The following is a 10,961-nucleotide window of genomic DNA, read 5'->3' on the forward strand; positions in this document are numbered from 1 at the left end:
ATAAATACTGCATCATTGAGACAATTTGGAAGCTGGAAAGGAGTAGTTTATGGACCATAGGTGTGTTGAAATTATAGGGCATTGTGAAATATTTAAGAATCACTGATTCGGACAAAGGGACCCATCTTTTTTAAGAATTTATCATACGTATATATTAAGAATTGATGTGACTTACAATTTGATTTTTATCCTGATATTTGAAGTATTGCTCGCTTTGATTGTGTACAAACCTTACAATTTTATCTTGAAAAGAGGCTTCGTTAGAGAGAGAAGGGATGGTGTTCATTTGCAATCAATATAAGATGCTTGTCTATATCAAATACATTATCGCATTCATGATTTACTTGCGTACTAAATGAGATCTTGTCATATTAGTAAATTTGAAATTCCAAACCTCTCGAACTGAAAGGAATTTTGAGTTCAATCTATGTGAAAATAGCCTCTTATTAGTAAGTGGTACATTTCATTTAGAGACATAATTATCTTGAATTAATGTTGATATGGTAATGTAAATAATGATGCAACTGATTGCTTTTCCCAAAACATTAGAAAAATATCCAGCTATGTAATTAACGTGTGGGAATCAAATTAGATCTATTTATGTATTTAAATCTAAATTTATTTCGACCGAGTCGCACTTGTATCACAAAATCATTTCTAAATTAAATTATTGCATTATCTCGATCCAATTGATAATTCTATATAAATACTTTATGATTTTGAAGCATATTAATTGATTAGCTAGCTGTTGGGAAATATATATATATATATATAATGATAACAGGTATATGAAATAATAAAAAAATATAATAATATATATGGAGAGACAGCCAATTTTGCAATATTTTGAGTTTGGTGAAGTATATATTTGTTGCCAGAAAGTGATGTATGGGACCGACCATGAGTCAACTCTATTACATGTTTGGAACAGTATCATCACTCTAATTTTATTCAAACCAGAAGACTTATAGTTACAGCATTATTTTCAACAATGCCGATATATAGGCGGATTGAGTCAAGCACTCCATTTCTGGTTTTTCTTTTAAATAATTTTGTTTTTGGTGGAATAAAACTTTCAATTTAAAGTTATTCAATTTAATAATTTTTTATTGTCAATCTTTTTAGACGATGAATTGAAATACATGTCCGACAATGATCTCTTGTTTGAATAGTGACGTTGAAAATTTGAGAACTATAAATATAGGTGTTTAGTCTATTTCTAATAATAGTATGTGTATGTTGTTTCTTTGTTTGCTTTGAAATTGTTGGTTGTTTTAAAAATACTATTAAATTGTGTATTGTATGTGTAGGCAAAATTATATTCTTAGTCCTATAGAATAGAGGGTTCAACATTTTTAGTCTTCTATTTTACGAAATTTTAAAAATAGTCTTGAAATCGGGAAAACTCAACACATTTAGTCCTCTGCTTTACGAAATTTTTAAAAATGGTCCAAAAATTTAAAAAATTCGACACATTCATTCATTTGCCTATGGGTTTTATGGGATTAAATGTGTTTTTTTAGTATTTGGACCATTTTGAAAATTCCATAGAGCATAGGCCTAAATATGTTGAGTTTTCATAGACCATTTTGAAAATTTTATAAAATAGATGACTAAAAGTGTTGAATTGCCCATCTTATGGGACTAAGAGTTTGTTTAATTTAAGTGAGAGGAAAAGGAAAATGGAAGGGAGAGGGGAAGGCGGGGAAAGAATAATAGTTTTTCTTTAAGTTGTTCGGTACGATTTGAAATGGGAGTGAAATTCAAATACATTCTCTTGTTTGTATGAGGAAAACAGATTAAAAAGAAAAGACTAATTCTTATAATTTTACTGAATTACCCTTCTCTTCACTTTGTATCAAAAAATAAATAAATTAATACTATACTAATATAATTTTAGTATATAAAAAATTTAAAAATCTTATTAATAAAATTATTTATCGAATAAGAATAAGAATATTTTTTATTAATAAAATATTCATCAAAATGAGTATTGTTCATTTATTTTAAAATATTTAGTTTAAATAAATAAAAATTAATAACAAGATTGTTTCCCTGATTGTTGACTTCGATACAGTAGTTTTTCAGCGATTCTATTATTTTTTCTTTGGTAATTATGTACAGTATTATCAGTAAGAAGGTGAAAAGAATTAGAGAGAAATTATATATATATATATGGGTAATGGAGAAATAAAAGGTAAAAAACTGTACTTTTTTATCTTTTTGGCCTTATACTTCTATTTTTCTGCCTAATTTTGGATGGAAATAAAATTAGACTCGGAGTAGTTTCATATATATTAAGTTTTACTTCACCTCCATTTCTTCCTCCTAACTAAATATAAGATTATCTTTTATGCATCTATTTTTACTTTCAGTTCTCTTATTCCTCTGTTTTTTCACCACAACCAAACACACTCTAAATGTATAATTTCATCCAATGTCGAAATAATATATAAGTTGATATTAATTTATCTAAAAGAAAATAAAAAATACAAGTTTGAACTCTATGTGGCGGTTAAAGGAGCATTATTGCCTATGCAGTGATCTTTCCCTTTGTACATTTGTCTGATGATGATAGAAATTGTTTGGTACGATATTATGTTGGGAAAATTGCACGAAGTCTTCGATCATAGGGATGACAATAAATTCGCATTAAATCTGAAATCAGATTGGACTCATTTTGGTCTAGATTTTGAAGTTATAATTGGATTCCGAACATGTCTTAGGTCTTTTTATTTTTTTGAATATTTTATTTATATGTTCTGTATTTAGTTTTTATATAAATATATGAAAGAATATGTGTAGATTTAATTTATACTTACATATCATGTATAATATTAATATTTTATAAAATAAAATAATAATATAAATAAATTAGAGATTTTTTAATATATATAAGTACCACATATTTCAATAATTTAAAATATAAACCTGAAGAGCATTTTTGTCCAACTAATGGGGTAAGTGTTACATTTATTAATTCAGAGAGTAAATGTTACATCAAGAAAAGTTTAGGGGCAAAGTGTATTTTACCCTTGTAATAATTTATTATTAAAGAATAATTTTTTTTTCTTTTTTGAATGTTAAAAAAGTAAAATAGAAAAAAATTCTTTAAATATGAGGGAGAGAAAGAGAGAGAGAGAGAGACACGGGTAAAAAAATTGATGTACTTTATTTTTTTTATTACAAAAACAAGTTAAGTGATTTCAATTCCTCTCATCAGTACATGGGTCAAGACATGTTTTTAAGATTATAAATCACTTTAAAAGTATTTATAAATTACCCACAATTGGTAAATAATAACATAACGTGCATATCAAACAGATTGATGTAGGCAACGAAATTCCAATGTTATAAATCTTTTGTACGGCTTGAATTACAAGTGGATCTCTCGTTATAAGCTTAGATCCCACGACCACTCTAACCTTCTCGCTAGTTTAATGATGGTTCGTTCGTTCAGAGAAAGCAATTAAAAAGAACTAGTGTCTTATTCAACATTTACACTCTAAATCCCCAAAATTATTCGATGGTTCTCCACTGATCGGCTAATAATATTTTGAAGTATAGGATATTCTGTATTTTCTATATGACTAAGAAAACATAATAACTGATTGTTATTAAGTTTGTGGATTCTCTATTAATCTCAGAATCATGAAGAGTTGTAATTCATTTCCAATTCTCTTTCTAACTTTATCGTCAACTCAATTAATATTCATCGTAATTAAACCCACAATTATCTGATTTAAGGTGGTCCATTCCATCGGAGCTCGACATCATGGACTGATTCAGAAAAAAATGGTACATCTACTCTAAACTTTGCAGGAAAAAGTTATATTGATCGAAAATTATCACATGTCTTGCAAGTGAGCTAGTCGGATTTTTAAAAATTTTCGGCCTAATTTTGCTGACATATGGAAAAATATAATTTTGGTCCTATATCACTGCAAAAAATATTGCCGGTGACATAATTTTTACGCAAAATAATGGAATTAATTGCTAATTTAAGTTTAACAACTAATTTAATAAGAAAAATATTTATTTGATAATTAACTCGTCGTTGATTACAGCGTCGAAGTTTTTTTCTTTTTGATTTTGCAAGAAACTTTAGTAACAAAAATATTAGTTTGACTGTCAAACTAACGGAGGGTAGCAATAATGATGAGAAATACAAACGTTAAGTACCAAGTCCATTGACTTGGAAATTTGGGGTACCAAAAATGAAATAGGGGTATAGTTAGAATATCAAGTCTAATTTTTTTTTTTTTTGTTTGAAAATTTGAAGTTGATGATTGATTTTGTAAATATTATTTTATTGTGTAATGAATATTATAATAACATATTGATTATTTTAAAAATATTGGATGTATCTATATTTACACTATACATAAAAAAAGGGTAATTTTTTTCACAAACGGCGATTATGACAGCACAATATCAATTTTTTTATTATATCAATAATACCCCTAAATTTTTCTTTCTTTTCTTTGTTGCTTTGTTGCTTTTTTTTCTTTTTATTTTTTTGCTCTTTTAAAAATATGATGTGTTGGTCTATATATATATTTATTCATAATATATTTTAAAATATTAAATATTATTTATTATATGCATGTGAAAACAACGTACCTAACCAACTAATTTTCAAAAATAGAGATAGATGTCACCCCTAGCGATAAGACAAAATAATAACAACAAAATCAGGGTGCAGAATCCTGAATATTATCCTGTGCAATGTCTTTTTCTCGCTTGTCCGCACTATAATTATTGGCTTAGCGTTTTTCTTGCTTTTTTTTTTAAAAAAAAAATTTCTTTCACTTATGATTATAATTATATCATAAATTTTTATCATCAATAAAATATAAATATTAATAGCCTATTTATTTATTTTTTTTATTTTGATCTTTAATTTTTGAAACAGTAATTAAATAAAAAACATGTTTGTTTATACGTATTTTCATTATAAATGTATTGATTTGACACCACGATCCAATATACAGCACAATCTCATTAACTAATCGAACATACTATAACTTCACATAAACATCTATACAAAATTGAAAACAAATTTTTCCACTAAAAAAAAAAACAAAAAAAATCGAAAATGAAAAAAAAAACAATCAGACTATAATTACAATAACCAATACCAACATATTAATGAGGTTCAAAATCATGATCTCGTTATCATTGGTTTTCAACTTTACCAATTGAGCTTATTAGCAGTTTTCACACATTCCCAAAGCAAATAACGGAACATATACTAGGACAATTTTATTTATTATTTTTTTTATAAAAGCATTAATTATATTATTATATTAATATTTTAATAAATTAAAATAACTATAAATTATAATAAATTCATATAATGTGAGATAAATACACACATATTTTGATAAAATTTGAACTAAACTTATTTACGGAATATCAATATTAACCACTAAGCTAGAACTATTTTATTAAAATCTACAATTACCTTTTAAACTTATATATAAAAATACAAATATTGACTACTAAATTAAGACATTATTGATATACCAGGAGAATCTCATTGGATTGGAGATTGAATTCACAAACTTTGAAATTAATTATCAGTTGGACCCGGGACATTAACTTCACAACTAAATTTCTTCATGAATTCACGTAATTTTGCCACATCTATCAGTGTACTAATTAATGGTGAGAGTAATTGATATGTACAGGCAGACGTGTCTGTCCAAACAATTTTATTTTTATAATCACATCATAAATTTAATTACGAAAATCATAACAATTTATATATTAATTATGAATATTAAATATTTATATTTAATCAATAATTATTATTAAAATAAAATAAAAATCCAGTTTGATTGAGACAAGGTATGGACAAGACTGTCCGCCTGCTAATTGAGCTAACAATAAACCATGGAATCCCATTTGAAGTTTGTTAAAAGACATGTAGATGATTTCAATGAACTATTGTCATATGTTAGAAGGCTGTACTAATTTCGGAGGTGCAAAATACCGTAAGTTGTCGCAAAGCTTTAGTCCAAGAAAAGAATGTAAAAGACATTTATATAAAGGGTTAATTGTATTTTCTTGAAATTCCTTCTAAAAATATAGAATTATAATTTTTTTTTTAAAAAAAAACCCTCTTATGCTCTTTCTGAAAATGCTTCGATTAGGGCCTACTGACTGTATCACAAAATTAGATTTTGTACTATATGTTCGAGACCTACAAATTTTGGTACCTCAATTTTCTAAAATTAATCACTTATCGTCTCCATTGTTAGTTGACCGTCTCAAATTTTTTTTATTTTGTTTAATTTTTGCAAGATTTTTGTAGTCATCACAATTTTATCTATGATATTTTGAGGGTCAAATAAATCGATTTTCTTAATTAAAAGTAAAGTAACTAATTAATAATTATTAAGCTGAAGCCTCCGTAGGAGGACATATTAATTGTTGCTCAAAAGGATTATTAACAACAAAATAAATATTTTTTCTAATGAATTAAAGTATATTAATTGCCATAAACACATATTAGAATTTGTTAATTAAATTTACAAAGTTTTATTTCTTTAATTACTTATAATATTTTCATGAAAAGTACAAATAAGTTATGACTTGGTATCTTTTGCATAGTTCAAGTAATTTTTATTTTTCAATTCTCATTATTCGTAAAATATTAATATTGACTTAGTGCAAGTTTATTTTAATTGTATGTAAATTACTTAGGAATTTCCATTTCAATAATTTTATATATTATTTGTATAGTTGAAAAAATTAATTAAGAAGAAAAATTGGCAATTAATTACCTAAAAATATATTAAACTATAATATGAAAAACTACAGGTTTAAAGTTTTATGCAATTACAGATAATGAAACAAATACAATAAGCTTCTAAAAGTTTTGAAGAAAGAATTTCAAACAATTTTATATTAAAAGAATTTGAAATTCATCAATATTTAATAAAATGTGGTTCAAAATTAAAATAAAATCTTTAAATTTAAAACCATCAAAACAAATTCAAAAGTTTTATACATTATTAAAATTTAAAACTTGGGATTCTAAATATATCAATTAAAATGTAACTCGAGTTAACTTACTGCGGGCAAAGCCACCATGCCTGAGTACCAATTTGTTTTTTCCTTCATCTACGGCTATAATTAGAGAATAATATGTTATTATAAATTACACCATTTTTATTTTATATATATTATATTTATTCCCATACAAGTATAAAAATATTATTAAGAAAATATTGAATAAGGATAAGATGAGAAGTTCAAGTATTTGTTTTGCTAACGTTGCTAACGCCAGCATTTACGTCCACTTGTAAATAAAAAATTCTTACAAGGGTGTAAGTATAATTTTATATATTTTTTAAGAATATAATTTTATATTTATAGAAGGAATTTAAGTGTAATTAATTTAAAAAAAAAAAAAAAGTAAATTAATGGGTTCCATTTAGGGTGAATGATAGACTATAAATATATATAAGGCAATGGGCCGAGTATTACATCTTGAAGTGATCTCAGTAGAATTACAAGTTGGGCCTGGGAGTATTTGAGCTCTCCGAAGCCTGGAAATCTAAGGTCTAGTTTAATTATTAATTAATGACAATGTTAAAAATTTATAATATATACTATTATATTATAAAAGAAAATTTCTTTTAATTAATGATTATTCATTATTCATTATTGAGGTTATTTTTTTAATTTCACGGTGAAAAAAAATTCTATATAATTAATTTATATGACTGTAAAAATTATTTTTTTTTCTAAAACCTATTAAAATTAATCTTGTTCATCCTTATTAAATTTGATTCATTTTATCATATTTTTTTTTTCTATTTGTCCTTAGAAACCTATCAAATTAAAAATTGTTATTTCATCCAAATTGAATTAGAAAAATAAATTAAGAAGAAATTACAAATATCAACATGATTTTCAGAAGACACAAATTTCTAAATTAACTTAACCAATGTAAAACTGACCCCCTTAATTGAACAAAAATCGGCTCTCATGCCTTGACAATTATATTATTTTTAATATATTTTAGTATTTGTCACGTTAAACTATTATAAAACTATTTTGTAGTTAAGTTTTAATAAATAAAGAATTTAAATTAAAAGTGGAGTATAAATTAATATATATAGTAGATACACAATAAATATAATATAAACAACAACTCATATATGCTTTTTTTTTTTTAATAGTTATTGTACTCGTTCATTACTTAACTTTGAATCTGTAAAATATAATAAAATTCGACTATTTAATTCACTGATTATATTTTACTTTATTATAATTAAAAAATATTTTTTCAATTAAGAAAATTAATTAAACTTAAAATGGGAATTATTAAAAAAATAAATTCTTTGAACCAAAAATACATATATATAGTATAAGGACAATATTGTTCATAAATTTAATTTTAGAGGGTAAGTATTATATTCATTAATTCAAGAAGATAAATATTACGTAAAAAATAATTCAGAGGGTAAAATGTATTTTACCCTAGATTTTGATATAATTCTCAAATAAATGCATTTTTCTATTTTGTTTTAATTGTTGGAAATTGTGCTAATATTGTAAATGTGGTCTTGGGCGGTGGTAAGATTTGCAATGCTCAACTAAATTAATTATACCAAGTCCCAGGTCCCATCCCTTAATTTGACATTATGAGTTCGAGTCCTATAAAATATAAATATATTTATTTTATTTTTATATAAATTTACTATTAATTTATTATTTTGTAATTTTTAATTTTATTAATACATCAATTGAACTAATATATTACTGAACTGCTTAATTTATTTAAATATTAATATAATAATATAATTACTAATTTTATAAAAAAAGAAAAAAGAAAACAGACACACAGAAAAAGTTTCCTATATTTGAATACAAAAGATTCAAGTGAAAAACCTCATTTTCGATTTTGATTCTGAAAGTGGTAATTTAACATATTATTTTATAAAAATGTGAAAGATAATTCAATTTTAAAATAGTTTAGATACATAAAGGTTGGTTTCGTGGAAATTCGATTTGATTTTATTCAAATAAATTATAAATATATTATTCGAAAGCCAATGAAATATGGGTATATAGGTTATTGTTTATATTAATGCCTGTTTTCTTGTTTAATTTAAATATATTTGTTGATTTAGAAAAATTCATGTATTGTACTGAATTGGTCTTTTAATTTGAATGTAATGAATAATATAGTAACGAGTTGAATTTTATTTAAAAAAAAAATGTACCATTTGAAAAGAGGACTAAACCTCATATTATTGGAGTCGAGAATTTCAAGTTATTCCGCTAAATCACACGAGCTTCTATATGACGACTCCCTGTACATAGAAAACACTCAAGAGTCTGATGGTTCTTGGTATTACAATATATATATGTTCAATTTTCTTACAATCTGATTTATGTTACATTATAACAAGACTTCATACATATTTTACGTAGGTATGGTTGTTGGGGCACATGTTATACCTACGCGACATGGTTTGCGGTCGAGGGCTTGGTAGATTGTGGGAAGAATTACCATAATTCTCCGACACTTGAAAAAGCCTGTCGATTTTTGCTGTCCAAACAACTACCTGATGGAGGATGGGGTGAGAGTTATCTTTCAGGCGCAAAGAAGGTTAACGGCAAAACTACTTTGTTTATGTTGTTTTCGGTTTTTGAAACACTAACTAAACTGAAAACTTGTTTGTTATTTTAAAAATATATAGATTTGACATCACAGTTCGATATAAAATACAATCTCATTAACTAATCGAAATACGTCCTCATTTTACACGAAAATCTATACAAAATTGCATTCACATGTTTTCTACTAAAAATGATAACATAAACAAACAGGGTATAGTTTGGGGATGAAAATAATTTAGCAGGAAAGAAATATTAATTTTGATGTTAGTATGATTCTTGATTTGATGGGTTAGGTGTACACAAATCTTGAAGGCAATAGATCAACTTTGGTGCAAACTTCATGGGCTCTCTTGGCTCTCATTAGCGCTGGACAGGTTAGTAATCAAACTCCAATTTCACAAAGAATGTTAGAATTTTCATTTTCACATGTCCCAAAATTATTTAATGGTGGTCAATAAAATTATTTATTGTGATTTTTAATCAATAACTACTAAGTTATAGACAATAATTATTTTTTTTCTAGCAACATTAGTATTATTTTTCAAATGACTGACAATTTTATTTAATTTAATTAAAAAAAATAAAACTTGATCTTGTCGCCGTATGTTATTCATCAAGGTAAATTACAAAGAACTCCTTTGATATTTGTTATAATTACAAATATTTTCTCGTTATTTGAAAAATTACAAGTACCCCCATGGAATTAAAGATCGTCTAACAAATATCTCCTACAATGGGTTGTCACGAGAAGAAATTTGTTAGACAACTGTTAATTAATACCAAAAGGGTTTTTGTAACTTTTCAAACAATGAAAAAATAATTATAATTATGACAAAATTCAAGAGAACTCATTGTAATTTACCTCTGTTGATCATGTATAAAAAGAGGCAAGTTAGTGCAAGGCATTGAAAAATTAGCTTTTTTTAATCAATATGTTGCACTTATTTTATCATGAAAAATTTCTATTGTTACACTTAATTTTATTTTTAATATTAAATGATGGTTTTGGACTAAATCACCTTTTGACATTTTTGTTATAATTTCCCAAAAAAAGATCAATCATGTCGTGTTTCGGAAGAAAATAACTATTACAAATTAAATATATTTCCATATTATGATACATAATTTTTGTTTACAATAATATAAATGAGCTCATTGTTTAATGTAAATCAGGGTGAGATTGATCCGCTGCCTATACATCGTGGAATTAGACTACTAATAAATTCACAAATGGAAGATGGTGACTTCCCCCAACAGGTAATTAATAATGCATAATAATAATCACATCATTTATTTTATTTTTTATGAACTTTCCCCCC

This window comes from Sesamum indicum, linkage group LG11, assembly GCF_000512975.1.
Source record: "Sesamum indicum cultivar Zhongzhi No. 13 linkage group LG11, S_indicum_v1.0, whole genome shotgun sequence".
Lineage (NCBI taxonomy): Eukaryota > Viridiplantae > Streptophyta > Magnoliopsida > Lamiales > Pedaliaceae > Sesamum > Sesamum indicum.